Genomic DNA, 21,518 nt, shown 5'->3' with positions numbered 1-21,518 from the left:
CTTTAAAAACATTTGTTCCCTAAGTGAGCCTGTTAATTTTTTTACATGATTTCCTACAAGTGGAGGGAAGCTCCTGGATGGTCCAGAGGCTTTCCATGTCTTGACCTCTCCACCATTGGCCATGACCCTTGTTTACAGCCACAGGAGTGTCACCCTATAGGCAAACAGCCCCCCTTTCCATATCCTTTACAGGCAAAAGGAATTTAACAGTTCTGCACACTGTAAAAAATACCAAAGCCACAACTTACCCATTTCTTCCTTTAAGCAGCCTGCAATCAAAAGAAAACCTATTAGAATGTTTTAGGAAGTGAGGCAGACAAACATTCTGCTAAAGCTTCTGCTCAGACATTCAAACTTTTCATAAAGTATTTCAAAGTGAGCTAGTGTAACTCATCACAGCAGGGGGGCACTAACAAGTATGCTACATTGCAAAACCTACCTTCCATTTGATGAAGTATTTTTAGTGTAGCTTCATTTTTAAAAACTCTGCAAAGAGTACAGTTTAGTAGTGTCTCAGTGATTTCCAAACAGTCAATAAATAATGTGGAAATAGCTCAGAACATACCACTCAGTCACCAATCATCAGACTGGGGCGGTAATAAAAGTCATCATGTTCATTGAAATTCTACAAGAATGGCCTTGCACTACACTAGTAGGAACAGCAATGTGAACCTGCACAGGTCAACTGAAGGGTTGTCCAGCTCATTTACATACACATACCAATACAAGTACTGTAGATGGGAGCTAGCTGTGAAAGCTGCAGACTACACTTAAAGCGGATCCGAAATGAAAAAATAACTACAGCAAGTAACTTGTCTATATATCTTATTTAAAGTTTATATAGTTTATACAGAAAATCTATCAGCAAACAGCTTCAATAGAATATAATTATTTATTACTGTGATACAATGACAGCAGCCATATTCTGATTGTCATCATTACAGCCATATTGTGATTGTCATCATTACACAGGTAAACTGCTCTGTATCTCCACCCCTCACCTGTATCACCACTCCTCTTGCCACCCCTTCCCTCTGAAATCTCGTGCATGCTCAGAGATCTGCAGCCTGCTAACTGGGAAGAAAGGGTTAGCCAGTGCAGGGTTTTAGAAGCCAGGATTGGGGGAGAAATAAAAGTTCAAGGGGTAGTCAGGGACTACAGCAGAGAATACCCGACATCAGATCCTCCAGCTCCCTGCAGCGTGACTTCTCCATTTGTTTCCTTCACAGAGAAAGCACCATTGCAGGGGAGGGGAGGATCGAGAAAGCTGCTCTGGGAGCTCTGCTTTCACTCACTCTGAGCTCTGTTACAGCCAGTCCTAAAAAGTTTAACACTCTCCCCTTGATTCATTGCTGTTTTTAAACCAGCGGCAGCTACAAGGGGGGGTGAGAAAGTGAAAGTAGCTGCCGCAGCCCTCCTCCTCCCTTATTTGTCACGCTGTTCAGACTTGCTGAACACACACGCCGTGCTGTTGTGCTCCCAGCTCGACTCTAGTCACACACACATGCCACACTGGCCAATTACTGTGTGACGCCGGGAGACTGCAGAAGAGTGATAACTGTCACTAGGGGAAAGGCTGAAGCTGCTGAGGAGAACAGAAATGCGTCCTTATGGTGCTGCTCACGCAAGCATCGCGTGAGTTCAGCTGCTCCCTGACTGACAACGCCTACTCCTCCTCCAGCAAAAGCCGCCTCCTCCCCAGTCTGAGCTCCCATAAGCATTTGTGGCATTTGATTCGGAGCGCCGAGGGGGTGGGGGCTTCATTAGATTAATAAAAAATAAAGTGCTTTTTAAAAAAATTAAGCATTTTGGAAGAAGATTGCCCTATGAAGTTTATGTAAGGGGCACATTTTATGAAAAGATCAAAACTTCACCTCGGATCCACTTTAAATACAGTACTTCTGATAGTCTGTGTTAGCCAGGTAGCAGAAATGCAGATATCAAAACAAGTTTTGATTCTGGTGATACCTTTAATGACTAACAGTACATGGTTTAATGCGTGAGCAGAAATGCAGACAAAAACATGTAGAGTTAGTCATTAAATGTATCACCAGAAACATTTCTACAATTAGAGTTTCAATATATAGAAGGATTGGTCAGCAAAACCCGTACATTTATGGAGGAAAAGCCATGGCAGTTCTCATTGCCAACTGGTCTTAGAGTCATCAGGGAAAAGAGCTACTTACCAGTGGATTCCTCCAGCCCCCAGCATGTCCCTCGCCGCAGCTTTCCCCACAGCTCCGTCCCGGTCCCTGGCAATGAAGTCCGATCCGGCCCACGTGTCGGTGATTGACAGTGCCACTCACACAGGCGCAATACAGGCCGACCTGGAGGTCACCCTGACGTCATTGCCAGGGACCGAGACAGAGTTGCAGCGAACGGCTGACTGCAGAGCTGTGGTGAGGGACATGCTGGGAGCTTGGGGCTGGAGGAAGCCCCCGCTAAGTAGCACTTATTTGATACATTTTTCCCCTGATAACTCCTTTAAGAGCAGAGCCACCCCAAACAGAACAGATACATTTCCCTTACCTTTCATGGAAACCAAGGTTACATCCATGTCTAATAGCTTAAAGAAAACCTACAAGGTAGGAAGAAAAAAAATAAAATAAAAAAAGTTTAGAACTTGAGGGCATTCTAGCCATCTGCATTTGAGTGCACATGCCATCAGAATAAACCACTCAGTCACTGAATGTCAGACTGGGGCGGTAAGATGTCATCATACGAGAGTCAAAATGCAAGAATGGCAGAGTAAAGCAGACAGATACATTTTCTACACTTACCAGTAAGGAAATCTCAGGTCCCCAATATACCTGCCAAACACCACAAGTTAGAGCTTCCTGAGGATAAGCAATTTAAACCACAGATTAGTTGTATGCCACAAAGAACTGCCAAGCAACTTGTATTGTTTAACCCTCCTGGCGGTTTGCTAAAAAAAAAAAAAAAAAAAAAAAAAAAAAAAAAAAAAAAAAAAAAAAAAAATCGCTGCTCAGCGGCATCCCCCCAGCCCCTCCGATCGCCTCAGGCGATCGGCGATCAGGAGATCCCGTTCAAAGAACTGGATCTCCTGGAGGGCTTCCCCCGTCGCCATGGCGACGGGGCGGGATGACGTCACCGACGTCGTGACGTCAAAGGGGATTCCGATCCACCCCATAGAGCTGCCTGGCACTGATTGGCCAGGCAGCGCATGGGGTCTGGGGGGGGGGGCGGCTGCAGCGCGACGGATAGCGGCAGATCGGCGGGTAGCGGCGGCGATCGGGCACTGCAAAAAAAAAAAATATTATGCAAATCGGCCCAGCGGGGCCTGAGCGGTGCCTTCCGGCGGCATAGCCTGAGCTCAGCTCGGGCTTACCGCCAGGAAGGTTAAGTGGAAATATGGCAGCCTCCAAAAATGGCTGATTGATGGAAACCTTGTACTGCGGTGTTAGCCTGTCTACAAGATATTCCACTACCGTCCTTTCCTGACAGAAGCAAAGTAATCGCCAACACTAACAAAATTCTACACCATTTATAAAAGCCAAACTCCATTTAAGTACACCTGTAGAGTACTTACATTGGGAAGGGGAAGCCTCTGGTCCCTAAAAGAGGCCTCCTCTACCCCCCCCCCCCCCCCCCCAAAAAAAAAAAATCAGCCAATTGCTTGTTGGCATGTATGCAGTAGTGGCTTTCTGATGAGCTCTGGCAGGAATGGTCAAGCCTGATCAAATTCAGTCTAGTGCACAGGCAGTTTGCACCTCCAAGGTACAGTACACCCAATCTGGCTCATCCATTTCTGCCTCATGCTCATTTCAGGTGTAAGATTACGACTACTGCCAGAATCAGGATGCCAGGCAACTGGTATGGTTTGAAAAGCAATATGGCAGCCTGCATATGCTTTTCACTTCAGTGTAAATATCTGAGCAATTATGTTTTATGCAGTATGTAACCGAAACAGTACACAGATTTCCCTTAGCTCAAGAAAATTGTGACTACACTGAACTGATCTATCACCTCCCTTCAGACTGTCCCTGAAGAACAGGTTATCCTTCCTTTCCTACTGAAGATACCAGTGGGTTCACCTTTTCAGGCTCTGGTGTCAAACAGCAGGTCGGACATGTCAGGGTTTCATCATTAGGGAAGAACTAAGTTATGTTGACGTTTACAGCATGCAAAATTGCTGAATAAAATGTGCATCAACTTTCTTGCCACCCAGAAAAAAAAAATCTAAGCAGGGGAGCAGTGTCTATGCTCCCCCCCCCCACCACCATGTTTCCTAGATACATCTCTGGGTCACATAACTTGTCTTACAATTTGTAATTTAGCCAGTCAACTTCTATTGTGTACCTTCCCACTTTGTGAAACTACTGATCTTACTGCCACAGGTGCTGTAATACCAGATACAGCACAAAGCATCAGAGAAACTCAGTTGTGATCATTAAGTGCCATAGTTTTAAATCGACTAATGTCACTTTGTTTTTATCAAGCCCAATATCCAAATATGACAGGATACCTAGCTATACAAGCAAAAGATAGATTTGTCATACTACAATTAGATTTTTAGCTACTGAATGCAACATTCAGCTGATTTGTTATAAAATGACCAATTACAATGTAGATATACCTGATGCCATTCTCTTCTGAGCAGATTTCTCCAACATTCAGTTCTGAAGCATGAGCTTCAATTGAAGTTTGGATCATTAAGACCTGCAAAACAAAAACCCACAAGTTAGAAGATTAACAAACATCACATTAGCACTACTGTGGCACAGCTGGCCTGATCAGGGCTTTGGTGACTAATCTGCCATTAGGCTTAAAGCCGTCCATATATAGAATATATTAATTCATCCTTTCAGACCAGGATATGAAATTCCAAGCTATACTTCAAGGCAAGCCATTTACCTTGATCCACCAGCTGAGATCCTCATCTTCAACATATTCACCTGTTGAAAGCACAATGTTAGTTTTGAAAAAACGAACACTAGAATTAGAACATAAAACATTGTCTCCATCAGAACTCCACCATGCTATAAAAGTATTCTTTCAAAGCTTTTCAGACGAACGAGACTATCGGGTCATCATTTGGAGAACCAGTTTTTTAGCTTTGCATTTGTGAGACTAACAGAAAAATGGGACCAAGTTAAGTAAAGGCAGAAAAAATGCTTTAAAAAAAAAAAAAAAAAAAAGCCATGCAACTACAGAGGCCTGTCTGTACACTGCTGCACTTGCACTGCGTTTTAAAATTGCAAGCCCTCATGAGAATAGAAAAAGCTAATTGCACCAGTGAGTACAGGTCTTCACGATTTTCATAAGACCTTGCGATTAAAAAATGCAGCGTAAGTGCAGCAGCTTCCCATGAGCTGAAGCCTTAATGGTTAATGGTAATGAACTGAATAGACAATAGCATAGTGGATAGCACTCTTTGCCTTGCAGCGCTGGGTCCCTAGATGAATCCAGCAAGGGTACCATCCACATGGATTTTGTAGGATCACCATCTGCACTGGTTTCCTCTGGGTAACAACAACAACAACAACTACTACTACAATATATTATTATTATTAATTGTATTAATAAAGCGCCAACATATTACGCAGTGCTGGGGACTCAAAGCGCTGTGACTCTGCATTATGCAGTCTCAAAGGCTAGGGAAAGGAGGTGAGTTTTTAGCCTTTTTTTTTGTTTTAACCACTTAAGGACCGCCCCCAGCCGATGGGCGGCGGCAAAGTCCGGGCCCAAACGACCGCAATACGCCCATCGGCGGGGGCGGCTGCGGGAGTGGCTATGCGGCGATCGCGTCATTTGTGACGCGATCAGCCGCCGGGGACTGGCTCCGCCCACCGCTCGCTGTAACCCGCCGGCCGTTCGGAAGCGCCGGCGGGTTACTAGCTGCCCGATCGCCGCATGGAAAGTGTATAATAGGCTTTGTAATGTATACAAAGCCTATTATACTGGCTGCCTCCTGCCCTGGTGGTCCCAGTGTCCGAGGGACCACCAGGGCAGGCTGCAGCCACCCTAGTCTGCACCCAAGCACACTGATTCCCCCCCCTGCCCCCTGATCGCCCACAGCACCCCTCAGACGCCCCCCCCCCCTGCCCACCCCCCAGACCACTGTTTGCACCCAATCACCCCCCTAATCACCCATCAATCACTCCCTGTCACTATCTGTCAACGCTATTTTTTTTTTTAGTCCCTAATCTGCCCCCTACTCCCTCCTGATCACCCCCCCACCCCTCAGATTCTCCCCAGACCCCACCCCCCCGTGTACTGTATGCATCTATCCCCCCTGATCACCCGTCAATCACCCCCTGTCACTGCCACCCATCAATCAGCCCCTAACCTGCCCCTTGCGGGCAATCTGATCACCCACCCACACCAATAGATCGCCCGCAGGTCCGACATCAGATCACCTCCCAAGTGCAGTGTTTACATCTCTTCTCTCCTCTAAACACCCACTAATCACCCATCAATCACCCCCTATCACCACCTGTCACTGTTACCCATCAGATTAGACCCTAATCTGCCCCTAGGGCACCCAATCACCCGCCCACACCTCAGAACGCCCTCAGACCCCAGCCCTGATCACCTCGCCAGTGCATTGCTTGCATCTATTTCCCCCCTCTAATCACACCTTAAGACACCCATCAATCACCTCCTGTCACCCCCTAGCACACCTACCCATCAGATCAGGCCCTAATTTGCCCCGTGTGGGCTCCTGATCACTCGGCCAAACCCTCAGATCCCCCTTCCGATCACCTCCCCAGTGCATTGATTGCATCTATTTTCCCCTCTAACCGCCCCCTGAGACACCCATCAATCACCTCCTGTCACCCCCCTAGCACTCCTATCCATCAGAACAGGCCCAATACATCCCGTCATCTAAGAGGCCACCCTGCTTATGACCGGTTCCACAAAATTTGCCCCCTCATAGACCACCTGTCATCAAAATTTGCAGATGCTTATACCCCTGAACAGTCATTTTGAGGCATTTGTTTTCTAGACTACTCCTCACGGTTTAGGGCCCCTAAAATGCCAGGGCAGTATAGGAACCCCACAAGTGACCCCATTTTAGAAAGAAGACACCCCAAGGTATTCTGTTAGGTGTATGATGAGTTCATAGAAGATTTTATTTTTTGTCAAAAGTTAGCGGAAATTGGATTTTTATTGTTTTTTTTCACAAAGTGTCATTTTTCACTAACTTGTGACAAAAAATAAAATCTTCTACGAACTCACCATACCCCTAACGGAATACCTTGGGGTGTCTTCTTTCTAAAATGGGGTCACTTGTGGGGTTCCTATACTGCCCTGGCATTTTAGGGGCCCTAAACCGTGAGAAGTAGTCTAGAAAACAAATGCCTCAAAATGACCTGTGAATAGGACGTTGGGCCCCTTAGCGCACCTAGGCTGCAAAAAAGTGTCACATGTGGTATCGCCGTACTCAGAAGAAGTAGTATAATGTGTTTTGGGGTGTATTTTTATACATACCCATGCTGGGTGGGAGAAATCTCTCTGTAAATGGACAATTGTGTGTAAAAAAAAAAATCAAATAATTTTCATTTACAGAGATATTTCTCCCACCCAGCATGGGTATGTGTAAAAATACACCCCAAAACACATTATAATACTTCTCCCGAGTACGGCGATACCACATGTGTGGCACTTTTTTGCACCCTAACTGCGCTAAGGGGCCCAAAGTCCAATGAGTACCTTTAGGATTTCACAGGTCATTTTGCGACATTTGGTTTCAAGACTACTCCTCACGGTTTAGGGCCCCTAAAATGCCAGGGCAGTATAGGAATCCCACAAATGACCCCATTTTAGAAAGAAGACACCCCAAGGTATTCCGTTAGGAGTACGGTGAGTTCATAGAAGATTTTATTTTTTGTCACAAGTTAGCGGAAAATGACACTTTGTGAAAAAAAAATTAAAATCAATTTCTGCTAACGTGTGACAAAAAAAAAAAAAAATCTATGAACTCACCATACTCCTAACGGAATAAGTTGGGGTGTCTTCTTTCTAAAATGGGGTAGTTTGTGGGGTTCCTATACTGTCCTGGCATTTTAGGGGCCCTAAACCGTGAGGAGTAGTCTTGAAACCAAATTTCTCAAAATGACCTGTGAAATCCTAAAGGTACTCATTGGACTTTGGGCCCCTTAGCGCAGTTAGGGTGCAAAAAAGTGCCACACATGTGGTATCGCCGTACTCGGGAGAAGTATTATAATGTGTTTTGGGGTGTATTTTTACACATACCCATGCTGAGTGGGAGAAATATTTCTATAAATAGACAATTGTGTGTAAAAAAAAATAAAAAAAATTGTCATTTACGGAGATATTTCTCCCACCCAGCATGGGTATGTGTAAAAATACACCCCAAAACACATTATACTACTTCTCCTGAGTACGGCAATACCACATGTGTGGCACTTTTTTGAAGCCTAACTGCGCTAAGGGGCCCAAAGTCCAATGAGCATCTTTAGGCTTTACAGGGGTGCTTACAATTAGGCACCCCCCAAAATGCCAGGACAGTGAACACACCCCACAAATGACCCCATTTTGGAAAGTAGACACTTCAAGGTATTCAGAGAGGAGCATAGTGAGTCCGTGGCAGATTTCATTTTTTTTTGTCGCAAGTTAGAAGAAATGGAAACTTTTTTTTTTTTCTTTTTTGTCAGAAAGTGTCATTTTCCGCTAACTTGTGACAAAAAATAAAATCTATGAACGCACCATGCCTCTCTCTGAATACTTTGGGATGTCTTCTTTCCAAAATGGGGTCATTTGGGGGTATTTGTACTTTCCTGGAATTTTAGCCCCTCATGAAACCTGACAGGTGCGCAGAAAAGTCAGAGATGCTTGAAAATGGGAAAATTCACTTTTGGCACCATAGTTTGTAAACGCTATACCTTTTACCCAATCCAATAAATATACACTGAATGGTTTTTTTTTTTATCAAAGACATGTAGCAGAATAACTTTCGCGCTCAAATGTATAGGAAATTTTACTTTATTTGAAAAATGTCAGCACAGAAAGTTAAAAAAAATCATTTTTTTGCCAAAATTCATGTCTTTTTTGCTGAATATAATAAAAAGTAAAAATCGCAGGAGCAATCAAATAGCACCAAAAGAAAGCTGTATTAGTGACAAGAAAAGGAGGTAAAATTCATTTAGGTGGTAGGTTGTATAAGGCCCGGTTCACATTAGCGGTGGCTATCCGGAATAGCCGTGCCGGAGCCGCACCGCATGCTGGCCGGACGAAACGGACGCACGGCATAGCAATGTAAGTCTATGCCACGGTTCACATGCGTCCGTTTCGTCCGGACCGGAGCCGGACCGGATCCGGACTCCGGTGTCCGTTCCAACATGCGCTATTTTTGGGTCCGGCTCCTCCGGCAGCCGTATCCGGGGCGGAGCCGGACTGCACCATCCGGCCAATGGAAACCAATGAGAACCGGAGAGCGCACAACACACTGGCAAAAAATCCGGATGTTCTACCCCACTTCCTATGAGGATTGTTGCGGCGATATTGGATCGGGGACACATGGGCAAGCATTTTGGAGTGGAGCAGCACGAGCTGGAGATGTTGGCAGCATGTTGGAGGTGGAGGTGAGTGCTAAACAGCAGAGGGCCTGATTCCACAGGTCCCCCTTCTGCTGACCTCCCAGACCCCAACATTTTTTTTTTTTTTTTACGATACTTTTGCCAAACGGATCCGGATCGCATCCGGATGAACACCTGATGCAACCTGACCGGATCCGGATCGGATCCGGATCAGAACCGTACGGTTCCGATCCGGATCCGGTCCGGATCCGGTCAGGCCATCCGGTCCGTTTGGCTGACAACCGCAAGTGTGAACGGGGCCTGAGCGAGCAATAAACCGTGAAAGCTGCAGTGGTCTGAATGGAGAAAAAGGCTCTGGTCCTTAAGGGGCGAAAAGACTGTGGTCCTCAAGTGGTTAAAGCTGTCCAGAGAAGGAGCCTCTCATACAGATTGTGGAAGTGAGTTCCATAGAGTAAGGGCTGCATAGGAAAAGGCCCGAACACCAAATGTTAAGTGTATCCTGGGAATAACCAGCTTCATCTTGTTGGCAGAGCGGAGTGTGTGTGGAGGGGCATAAAGTTCAAATAGATCCACTATGTATTTGGGTCCCATGTGGTGTAGAGCCTTGAATGTCAGCAGGCAGATCTTAAAATTGATTCTCCATTTTACTGGCAACCAGTGAAGAGTTTGCAGTACTGGGGTGATGTGTGAGCTGTGGGGGGCTTTGGCTAGCAGTCTGGCTGCAGCATTCTGTACTAGCTGGAATGGTACTCGGGTTCTCTCCACAGCGCAAAACAAAATTAAGTGGCATTCCCCTAAAATTGGCCTAGACTGACACGGCTAAATGTGAGCCCCCAAGGGCCAGTGACTTAGACTATATGCTAGGACACATATGTCACACGATAAACTGTACAGCCTGTCAATTCCATTTGGCCATTGTACAATTTAACCATTTCACAACTGAGGGGTTTTACCCCTTCAGCATCCAAGCAATTTTCACCTTTCAGCTCTCCTTCCATTCATTTGCCAATAACTTTATCTCTACTTATCAGAATGAAATGTGTTTTTTTTTTATCACTAATTAGGCTTACTTTGGGTGGTACATTATGCCAAGAATTTTATTCTAAATGTTTAATGGAAAAAGAAAAAAAAATCGTTTTTTTCAGTTTTGGGCCATTATAATTTTTAAATAATGCATGCTACCGTAATTAAAAATCCACGTAATTTGCCCATTTGTACCGGTTATTACACCATTTAAATGATGTCCCTATCACAAGGTCTGGCGCCAATATTTTATTAGGAAATAAAGATGCATTTTTTTTTCAGTTTTGCATCCATCAGTAATAAAAAGCCCATAATTTATAAAGTAACAGTATTATACCCTCTTGACATACATATTAAAAAAGTTCAGTCCCCAAGTAAACTATTTATGTATTTTTTATCATTGTAAATTTTTTTTTTTTTACAAAAAAAATAAATGTTGGTAACTATTGGGGAGTGTGGGAGGTAAGGGGTTAATTTAAAATGTAAAAACAGGTCTTTGCATTTAAAAAAAAATGCTTTTAGATGTAGTTTTACTATTTGGCCACAAGATGGCCTCAGTCTTTTTTTTTATGCATCCTGTAAGCGAAATATGTATGCTTACAGGAAGTGTACTGAGGATGGGAAACTTTTTATTAGAATGATCGTGCAGCTTCTCATAAAATGCGCCGATCATTGCTACAGGGACTTCAATCAATGATTAGGAATTGCTTTCCCATTCATTGATCTCCTGGCGGGCAGATGGCAACATGAACGAGCGCACAAATAAGCGGGAGCGCGTACAGCAGTGGTTGCAGCGGGAGTACGTATATTTACTTCCCTGGGCGGTTAAGTGAAGTCTGCAGTGGAGTAGATATACTGTACTGAAGCTGTGAAGTGGTTAAAGCACTCTTACCTATGCTACAGGTAAAAAGATTACTGTATATAGGGGTCTGGAAACTTATGTTTTCTCAATGAATGCAGCAAAATGTTCTTTAATATGCATGTGTGCGCTCAAGGCACAAATATAGAAAGTTTTATTGTAATTTTTAAAATAAATGTCAGGAGTTTAGAGACCAAACTATCCCACATAATGCAGTTGGACTGAAGTACACAGACTAAACTTTTGCACCTGAACAGGTTTTAGGCCCAGAGCACACCAAAAACTTCTAGCAGATCTGCAAAACGCTACAGGTTTTTGAAGCAGATTTCAGAGCGATTCTAGGCAAGTTCTCTAAACATGCCTAGCATTTTTTGGAGCATTTGTGTAGCAGTCATTGTTACAGTAAAGCTGTTACTGAACAGCTACTGTAACAAAACTGCCTGGAAAACCGCTGATCTAGCGTTTTCCACTTTCCTATACTTAACATTGAGTCCAAAACGCCTCAAATCTAAAAATGCTGCAGCCCCCGAGTTTGCGTTTGTGGAAAAAACCCACTCTAGTGTGCACCAGCCCCTTCACATCCATTAGCCAAGTGGTTTCCCCCCTGCAAGCGTTTTAAAACCGCTCCAGAATCGCTCTGGTGTGCACAAGCCCTTAGACAGACACCAAGCCACCTTCAAAGAGAACCCGAGGTGGGTTTCTGTTATCAAGATTAGGACACAGAAGCACATTCAGCATGGAATGCCCAGCCTCTATAGCCTTAGTGTGCCCCCCTGCGCTCTGTCCCCAACAAACACCGCCAGGCTAGAGAGATTGTGGCTAGTCAGCGGTTTACCTTTCTGCTACCATTCACTGCCGCATCCCGCCTCTATAGAGTAGCTCCCCAACTGTGTCCCTTCCCTCCCCACCTCTAAGCAGATTGGAGGAAGCATACAGAGGCGGGGAGGGAAGGGACACAGGCAGGGAGCTGCGCTATAAGAGGAGTGGCAGTGAATGGCAGCAGGAAGGTCAACAGCCATCCGCAGTATGGACAACCTCTAAATCTCAGTATTTGGGACTTTATATCTTATACTCTTGATAAAATAAATAACTGATAGAGGTCAATGCATTGCGACGGTTGCTTGCTTCAAAATGCATCAATGCTTACAGTCTGTTCTTATGTTGGCCTTGTTTAAAATCAATAAACAAGGATTTAAAAAAAAAGTAAACAGCCGACTAGCAACAATCTGTCGCTAGCCTGGCGGTTTTTATATTGGGGACAGCAGAGCGCAGGGGGGCCTGGGGGTGCATTATAACGACACATGCTGGGCATTGTATGCCGAATGTGCCCCTGTACTAATATTAATATCAGAAACCCCCCATTGGGTTCTCCTTAATGCAAACTAGAATTTATTAATTTCTGAGTTTAAACACAATTGGAAGCCCTTTCCACCACTGCCCAGAAAGAGCCCTTGCAAGCAATCACTGCCATGCAAGTGCTTTTTCTGCTTGGCATGCATTAGTTCACAGACTGCACACACCCAATGCAAGAGTTTGTCATTTGCTGGCAATCCATGGCTTCAAGCACTAAGGGATTGGCTTGCATTAAAGGAAAACTTAAGTCAAAAAAAAAAAGACATTTACTCACCTGGGGCATCCCTCAGCACCCCGAAGCTGGATGGTGCCCTCGCAGCCCCGCTCCGATCGTCCTGTCCCCGCCGGCGGCTACTTCCGGTTCGGCGACAGCCGCCGACAGGCTGGGAACGCGGCTGTTTTTCCGCGTTCCCAGCCGCTGCTATCACCCTCTATGCTGCTATAGCGTATATATATACGCTATAGCAGCATAGAGGGTGATAGCAGCGGCTGGGAACGCGGAAAAACAGCCGCGTTCCCAGCCTGTCGGCGGCTGTCGCCGAACCGGAAGTAGCCGCCGGCGGGGACAGGACGATCGGAGCGGGGCTGCGAGGGCACCATCCAGCTTCGGGGTGCTGAGGGATGCCCCAGGTGAGTAAATGTCATTTTTTTTTTTTGACTTAAGTTTTCCTTTAAGATCAATAATGATCATGATAGCCATGCTTAAGGGGCAATAGAAAGCAGCAAGAGCTTCCAAAATAGGAACCATCTTTTTCCAGTTCAGGAATAATGCATAAAGACAAAATGAATGAACTAGTTTGGACAATTTTAGGTTGTGTTTTAAAACCCACCTATTTGGCGACCCATCTTGCAACACAGCAGAAAGTGATGATCTTCCTGTAAGATAAGCAGTTTAGTGTCCAAGTCAGACCAAAAAAAACAAAAACCATCTCAGAACAAAAAAGTAGCATCACTAACAAGTCAGTCATATGCTTGCCTATATCTGATCATCATAGATGGCAACTTGTACAGGACAGTACAGTTCTGACTCACCTGCAATACTGACAATTATCTAGGTTCATCTTCAAAAAGCAGAAAACCTAGATCAAGACACAAGGTTACCACTTGTTAAAATGCTAAAATGCAAATAAGTTTTACTAAATTTAAGCAGGAAGGAGAGGGAAGGCACAGTCCTGTCTCCACATTCCAGCACTAGCTCCCCGGTCGAATCTCCCACTGCGGGAAGCTTCGGAAGTCTCCGGGAGCCGGAGTGCTCCCGAAGACAGGTGCCTCTGTACTGTGCAAGCACGAGAGCATGCATGCGCAGAACGTAGCGGCCCATCTTCAGGCTCCCGAAGCCTCAAGCAGCGGCAGAGAGCAGACTAACCCATCTGTTAGACAATGCTAACGGGGAGCCAGCAGAGGAACAGAAAGGCTCTGTAGCACCGTTCCAACCCTATCCTCAAAGCCCACCAACAGTGCATGCTTTGCACAAAAACCATATTTACTGGTGGGGTAGTTAGTGTCTCAGCACAGCTGATGACCTCTGGATTTCCACAAAACTTTCACCATTGGCGGGCCTTGAGGACAGGGTGGGGAGGAGGGGGTGACACTGCTCTATAGGATGCAGAGCCATCCCTCTTGGGCAGGTATCTTAAATTTCACTTCGGGCTCTCTTTAAAGGGCAACTGAGCCGATATGGGAACTGCCATATTTCTATAAATTTTAAATACCATGTGCCTGGTATCCTGCTAATCTTTCATGCATCAGTAGTTTAATGACACCCGAAACAAATTTGACTGCATTTGCCACATGCTTAAAGAGAAACTCCAACCAAGAATTGAACTTTATCCCAATCAGTAGCTGATACCCCTTTTACATGAGAAATAGAATGATTTTCACAAACAGACCATCAGGGGGCGCTGTGTGACTGATTTTGTGCTGAAACCACTCCCACTAGAGGCTCTGAATACCGCGGTACTCCTGGCAAACTGCCACAATGTAACAATGTTCACAGACTGGAAATGGCTGTTTAGAGCTGTCTAACAGTCAGAACAGCTAGAAACAGATACATAACCTGCCCACAGTAACAATGTCACCATGTAATACATGTCAGAATGTGAATCTGGGAGAGGAAAGATTTTACAATGAGCAAACACTGACTAAATCATTTATACATAATTATGGTAAAAATGAAGCACTTTTTTTATTACATTATTTTCACTGGAGTTCCTCTTTAAGTCAAGCAACTGATCTGCATGCTTGTTAAGGGTATTGAAGGCAGAGGATCAGCAGGACAGGTAAAGTTAATCACTGTGATAACCCCCACCCACCTTTTACAAAAACACAGATAACACTTGGAAGCCTTGCCTAAAAGGCCAGTTTACCTCTGTACCAGCATACAACTCATCCCACACACACATAGCACCCCTCCATGGGTATAACAAATACAGTTGTGATATGGAAGTAAACTTGGTCTACTCATTTTGCACAACAGTAAAAAATACCTGCCTATAAGACATGCAAGTTCAGCTCTTTAATTTAGCTGCTTGATTTAGACAGAAAATGTTCGTTAATTGCTTCTATGACATAAGGTGAAAGCTAAATTGACAATTGTGTATCAAAAAATTGTCATTTACAGAGGTATTTCTCCCACCCAGCATGGGTATGTGTAAAAATACACCCCAAAACATACTACTTCTGAGTACGGCGTTACCACGTGTGGCACTTTTTTGCAACCCAACTACGCTAAGGGGCCCAAAGTCCAATGAGTACCTTTAGGATTTCACAGGTCGTTTAGAGACATTTGGTTTCAAGACTACGCCTCACGGTTTAGGGCCCCTAAAATGCCAGGGCAGTTTAGGAACCCCACAAGTGACCCCATTTTAGAAAGACAGCACCACAAGGTATTCTGTTAGGAGTATGGTGAGTTCATAGATTTTTTTTTTTGTCACAAGTTAGGGGAAATTGACACTGATTTTTATTTTTTTCACAAAGTGTCAATTTCTGCTAACTTGTGACAAAAAAAAAAAAAAAATTCTATGAACTCCATACTCCTAACAGAATGCCTTGGGGTGTCTTTCTAAAATGGGGTCACTTGTGGGGTTCCTACACTGCCCTGGCATTTTAGGGGCCCAAAACCGTGGGGAGTAGTCTGGAAACCAAATGCCTCAAAATGACTGTTCAGGGGTATAAGCATCTGCAAATTTTGATGACAGGTGGTCTATGAGGGAGCGAATTTTGTGGAACCGGTCATAAGCAGGGTGGCCTCTTAGATTACAGGTTGTATTGGGCCTGATCTGATAGATAGGAGTGCTGGGGGGGGGGGGGGGGGTGACAGGAGGTGATTGATGGGTGTCTCAGGGGGTGATTAGAGGGGAAAATAGATGCAATCAATGCCAATGCAGTGGGGAGGTGATCGGAAGGGGGTTTTGAGGGGGATCTGAGGGTTTGGCTGAGTGATCAGGGACCCACACGGGGCAAATTAGGGCCTGATCTGATGGGTAGGTGCGCTAGGGGGTGACAGGAGGTGATTGATGGGTGTCTCAAGGTGTGATTAAAGGAGGGGAATAGATGCAAGCAATGCAGTGGCGAGGTGATCAGGGCTGGGGTCTGAGTGCGGGTGATTGGGTGCCCTACGGGCAGATAGGGGTCTGATCGGTAGCGGTGACAGGGGGTGATTGATGGGTGATCAGTGGATGATTAGATGGCAGAACAGATGTAAACAATGCACTTGAGGTGATCTGAGGGTGGGTCTGCGGGCGATCTGATGGTGTGGGTGATCAGATGCCCGTAAGAGGCAGGTTAGGGTCTGATCAGATTGGTGGCAGTGACAGGGGGTGATTGACAGGTGATTACAGGGGAGGATAGATGTATACAGTACATGGGGGTGGTTTCGGGGGTGTGATCATTAGCCTCCAGGGGGCAGTGTTAGTGACGGGGTGATTGACCAGTGACTAGTGGAAAGAATAGATGTAAACAGTACATCTGGGAGGATCTGAGGGTGTGATCAGGGCAGATTAGGCCCTAATAAAAAAAAAAATAGCGCGGACAGTGACAGGGAGTGATTGATGGGTGATTAGGGGGTGATTGGGTGCAAACAGGGGTCTGGGGGTGGGCGTCTGAGGTGTGCTGTGGGCAATCAGTGCGTTTGGGTGGGACTTAGGGTGGCTGCAGCCTGCCCTGGTGGTCCCTCGATCACTGGGACCACCAGGGCAGGAGGCAGCCTGTATAATACACTTTGTATGCAGCGAGTATTTACAGCCCGCCGGCGGGGATGATGTCACAGGTGGGCGGAGCCTGCCCCACAGGGCCAAAAGGAGCTGCCGCCGAATGGCGTATTGTGGTCCTTTCGGCGTCCACTTTGCCGCCGCCCATTGGCTGTGGGCAGTTGGCAAGTGGTTAATGAATGTAGATACATTGTGATACTATATATGAACTGGGTCTCCAATTGATGTTAATTTTATATTACTTATACCTGTTTTAGTTTGTGACACCCGGCATGCCATTTTAGTACAGTTAATATTGTATATCTGTACTTTGTTAGTGCGCAGGGATATTTGACATATAGTGATTACAAACATGGCTGCTGTCAAATCAGTTAGAAATTATTCTAAAGCTGTTTGCAGCTAGATTTGCTGTGTAAACTATGTAAACTTTAGATATATAGACAAGTTACTAGTTTAAAGCTGTCCATACACTGGCCCGATTTGCCGCTGTTCGACAGCAGATTCTATCACTGGGATCGAATCTGCCGCCAATTGTTCGCGCTAAACTCACCCGCCCGTCGATCGTGCGGTGCGGGAAATTACCATCGATCGCCCGCGGGTAGGGAGGGCGTTGCTAGCGGCGGATCCAGGTATACATTACCTAACCCTGGCTCCACCGCTCTGTTCCTGCTCCATCCCAGCGTGCATTAACTTCCTGTGTCGCTCCAGTGACCAGGAAGTTCAAATAGAGGGCGCTCTATTTGAACTTCCTGGTCACGGAGTGACACAGTGTACGCTGGGATGCGGTGCGGGATAGCGCGGAGAAGGAGCCGGAGCCAGCTTCAGGTAATGTATACAGGGGGGGGGGGGGGGGACAGGCGGCAGGAGCAGCTCAACAGATTGTGATCGGTATCAGGCTGAAATCGATTCACAATCTGTTTGCAGTAAAGGCAGCCATACAATCCCTCTGATCAGATAGGGATCTGTCAGTTGGTAAATCTAATGGCAAATCGGTGAGTGTATGGCTACCTATAGGCTTTCATCTCTGAGCCGCTTTAAGCAGTACATCCCAAGCAAGCACGCCCAGTATGGGGGTCAATGGTCAGTATTGTCTTTGTGAAAGGGCCACAGGCTATACATATCGTATTACAGTCTATGAGGGAAAAGACTAAAAATTGGAGCCGGTGGGATGCCCCAACTACCAGGGGTGCAGTAGCAAGATTGTGTGGGACTGTTACCCTTGTTCCAGAAGGGGTACCATCTCTACATGGACAACTACTACACAAACGTGACCCATCAATCAGCATTCGAAGATAATCAGAATTCCCCTGCTGTGGCACCATGAGGCCTAGTTGCCGGGGCTTCCCCCAACGGCTCACTGCCTGACTTGCACAGGGGGAGAGGGCTGCCTTGTGTAACAAAGACTTTCTTGCAGTGAAAAGGACGGACAAGAGGGACATTTACCTTCTGTCCACCATTCATGGAGAGTCCAAATTCCGCAAGCAACTGGAGTCATAAAAATGCCCCTCGCCTGATTTTAACATGGGAGGGGTGGATTTCAATGACCAGATGTTGACTCCCTATTTAGTTTCCCGAAGGACCAGACGCTGGTATAAGAAATTGTGTTAACTTGATTTCATTGGCAATTTACAACAGCTTTTTTTCTCTACAGTAAGGCTGGGAAAACAGACTCCTTCCTTCAATTACAGGAAGATAGTTTCAGGACTCCAGTATCCAGGAGGAGCCATAGTCATTTGAGATTTTACACAGGATTGGTTGTGTGAAAATACACACCAAAACACATACTACTGTTCCCGAGTATGGAGATACGTGACTTTTGCAGCCTACCTGTGCAAAGGGGCCCAAACGCCAAGGCATACCTTTAGGATTTCACAGGTCAATTTTACTCACTTGCTTTCCATACTAGTGGTTTAGGGCTGCTAAAATGCCAGGGCAGTATAGGAACCCCACAATTGACCCCCATTTTGGAAAGACAAGGTATTTTGTGAGGGGCATGGTGAGTTCATAGATTTTGTCACAAGTTTGCGGAAATTTGTTTTCTCACTAAGTGTCATTTTCCACTAACTTGTGACAAAATTCCATGAACTCACCATACCCCTCACAAAATACCTTATGACGTCTTCTTTCCAAAATGAGGTCACTTGTGGGGTTCCTATACTGCCCTGACATTTTAGCAGCCCTAAACCGTGAGTAGTATGGAAAAGCAAAGTAAAATTCTAAAGGTACTCATCGGACTTTCGGCCCCTTTGCACATGTAGGCTGCAAAAACAGTGTCACGTGGTATCGTCATACTCAGAAGTAGTATTTGTTTTGGGGTGCATTTTTACACATACCCATGCTGGGTGGGCAAAACCGCTCTGTAAATGGACAATTTAGTGTAAAAAAAAAAGTTGTTCTGCATCTCATTCAAAATCCCTGCCATCATATACATGGTACCAACATGCTAGAAAACCCACACATGCATAACTTCGAGACAGGTTATTGCATTATTTTCATTTCAGGGGCATTATTGTACCACCTACTGACATCAAGGAAGAAATTACTTTCCATCAAGACCTGCAGGAAGTTTGTCAGTGCTACAGGAACACATTGATACTGTGCTCTTCCCTTCCACTCCCTATAGGTTAACCACCACACTGGACAAACCTAGAGATTAACCTTTTTGAATAGTTATTCAGACACAGGAGTCAGTTTTAACCACTTAAGCCCGAAGGGTTGAAATTTTTTTACATCCGAACAACTTCACCCCTCATTTGCCAATAACTTTATCACTACTCATCACAATTAATTGATCTACATCTTGTTTTTTCCGCCACCAATTAGGCTTTCTGTGGGTGGTATATTTTGCTAAGAGCCCCTTTACTGTAAATGCATTTTAACAGGAAGAAAAAAATTCATTATTTCTCAGTTTTCAGCCATTATAGTTTTAAAATACATGCCTCCATAATTAAAACTCACATATTGTATTTGCCCATATGCCCCGGGTATTTCACCGTTAAAATTATGTCCCTATCACAATGTATGGCGACAATATTTTATTTGGAAATAAAGGTGCATTTTTTTCCGTTTTGCGTCCATCACTGTTTAGAAGCCCATAATTTATTAAATCATATTGATATACTCCTTTGACATGCATATTTAAAAAGTTCAGACCCTTAACTATTTGTTTTTTTGTTGTAATTTTTTTTTTTTTTAATTTAAACTTGTATGTGGGTATTTTTTGGTGTGGGAGGTAAACAGGGTTTTTTTTAATATATTTATATGTTTAATTTGAAATTTTTTTTTTCTCAGGTGTAATTTGCTATTTGGCCACAAGATGGCCAGAATCAAAAAGTCCTGGCGATCTCGCTCCCAGGCAGAAGAAAGGAGCCCAGAGCTCAGAAAAGCCGCAGCATCTGAAGAGACGCTGTCGGCTTTTATCCAGGGGGGGGGGGGGTTTATAAACCCTTTCACTGATCGGTGGGCTGGCGGCCAGCAGCGGGGGCACGCATGGGGGCCTGTGGGAGCACGCGGGAGTGCGCGCAGCCCAACTGGACGAGAAATCTCGTCCAGTTGGGCTTAAGTGGTTAAAGACTTTTCAAAAAAAAAAAAATTAACTTACCTGGGGTTTCTACCATCCCCTGAAGCCACCCTGTACTGGGACAAACCTATCCTCCAAGCCCCCACAGCAACTAACTGTACATGTCCTTGTTCATGCCCCTGTTGGAAGCATCTGTGCAGTATGAGCATGGTCGAGGACACAGGGCCAGACAGGCGCAGCAGGCATTGACGGCCGAATCAGGGGGGGGGAAAAAAAAGCAAAGCGCTGTAGGGGAGCAGAGGATAGGTTTGTCCTGGCATGTGCACAGGGCAGCTTCATTTTCTTGGGCCAATTATAGACATTCTTGGCGGAAGCCCCAGGTAAGTCTATTGCCCCCCATACTCTGCAAGATACTGTGGGTGAAGCACTGTGTGCAGATTTTAAACTTTGGCATTTGCTGCAAGACAAATTAGCTGCTACCATTTCAAGCAGATAAGACCACAAGACACATTGAATTTATACAATTTTATTTAACACAATTACACCTTGAAGAAAAAAAATAATAATAAGTTCTCTGGCTAACCCTGCCACAACTGGTCTCGGTCTTCCATTTTCTCCTCAATGTTCCAAATGAATCTGTTCTGACATGGTCTAATCTGAATGTCATCTGATGGACTTGACCACACATTTTGGAACACGTGTACCACAGCAACTTCAACATAATCTCACTAGGAAAGAAAAAAAAATGACACATTAAATAGTGGGCTCAGACACTGAGGCAGAGCATAAAAATGTAATTCATAATGTAGGTTAACAATCCTGTTTGCCCAACATGCAAACATCTGAACTCTTCAATCCACAGCATTAAGTGGTAAAGCCAACAGTTAATGCATTTGAAGCAAAACTCCAGGAATGCAACTAAAATGCATCCAATTAAGAGCACTGTGCAAGCCCATTCATTTGGCTAGCCCAAGTTGGTAATATTCCACTTAAGTTTTCTTTTTATCCAGCTTAATGTCAAGAGCCCTACT

At 45.0% G+C, this 21,518-nt stretch overlaps 1 protein-coding gene and 3 non-coding genes across 6 annotated transcripts in view; all 4 read right to left on the bottom strand.

Moving 5' to 3' along the window:
• The window catches only part of LOC137538816 (ribosomal protein S6 kinase alpha-5-like), a 332,016-nt gene that overhangs the window by 11,764 nt on the left and 298,734 nt on the right, over window positions 1-21,518 (bottom strand). For 2 of the 3 annotated variants that reach the window (XR_011024887.1, XR_011024886.1), the window contains 9 exons: window positions 21,071-21,215; window positions 13,792-13,838; window positions 13,590-13,635; window positions 4,876-4,916; window positions 4,598-4,680; window positions 2,781-2,837; window positions 2,530-2,578; window positions 440-486; window positions 249-269 (listed from right to left, as the gene is read on the bottom strand). The gene's annotated coding sequence lies outside the window, so the exon portion shown is untranslated. Of the gene's footprint in view, window positions 1-248; window positions 270-439; window positions 487-2,529; window positions 2,579-2,780; window positions 2,838-4,597; window positions 4,681-4,875; window positions 4,917-13,589; window positions 13,636-13,791; window positions 13,839-20,997; window positions 21,216-21,518 lie in introns of those variants that run through there. The other variant, XM_068261164.1, reaches the window with a different exon arrangement.
• Window positions 549-618, bottom strand: LOC137539354 (small nucleolar RNA SNORD31). The gene has a single exon (XR_011025035.1). It is a non-coding gene; the product is annotated as a small nucleolar RNA SNORD31 (small nucleolar RNA).
• Window positions 2,660-2,727, bottom strand: LOC137539357 (small nucleolar RNA SNORD31). The gene has a single exon (XR_011025037.1). It is a non-coding gene; the product is annotated as a small nucleolar RNA SNORD31 (small nucleolar RNA).
• LOC137539272 (small nucleolar RNA SNORD22) lies at window positions 3,989-4,113 on the bottom strand. Its single transcript, XR_011024973.1, has one exon. It is a non-coding gene; the product is annotated as a small nucleolar RNA SNORD22 (small nucleolar RNA).

Source organism: Hyperolius riggenbachi, chromosome 11 (assembly GCF_040937935.1).
Source record: "Hyperolius riggenbachi isolate aHypRig1 chromosome 11, aHypRig1.pri, whole genome shotgun sequence".
NCBI classification, from domain to species: Eukaryota; Metazoa; Chordata; class Amphibia; order Anura; family Hyperoliidae; genus Hyperolius; species Hyperolius riggenbachi.
Note: the sequence above shows the minus strand (reverse complement) of the source record. Positions and strands in the feature narration are given on the sequence as shown.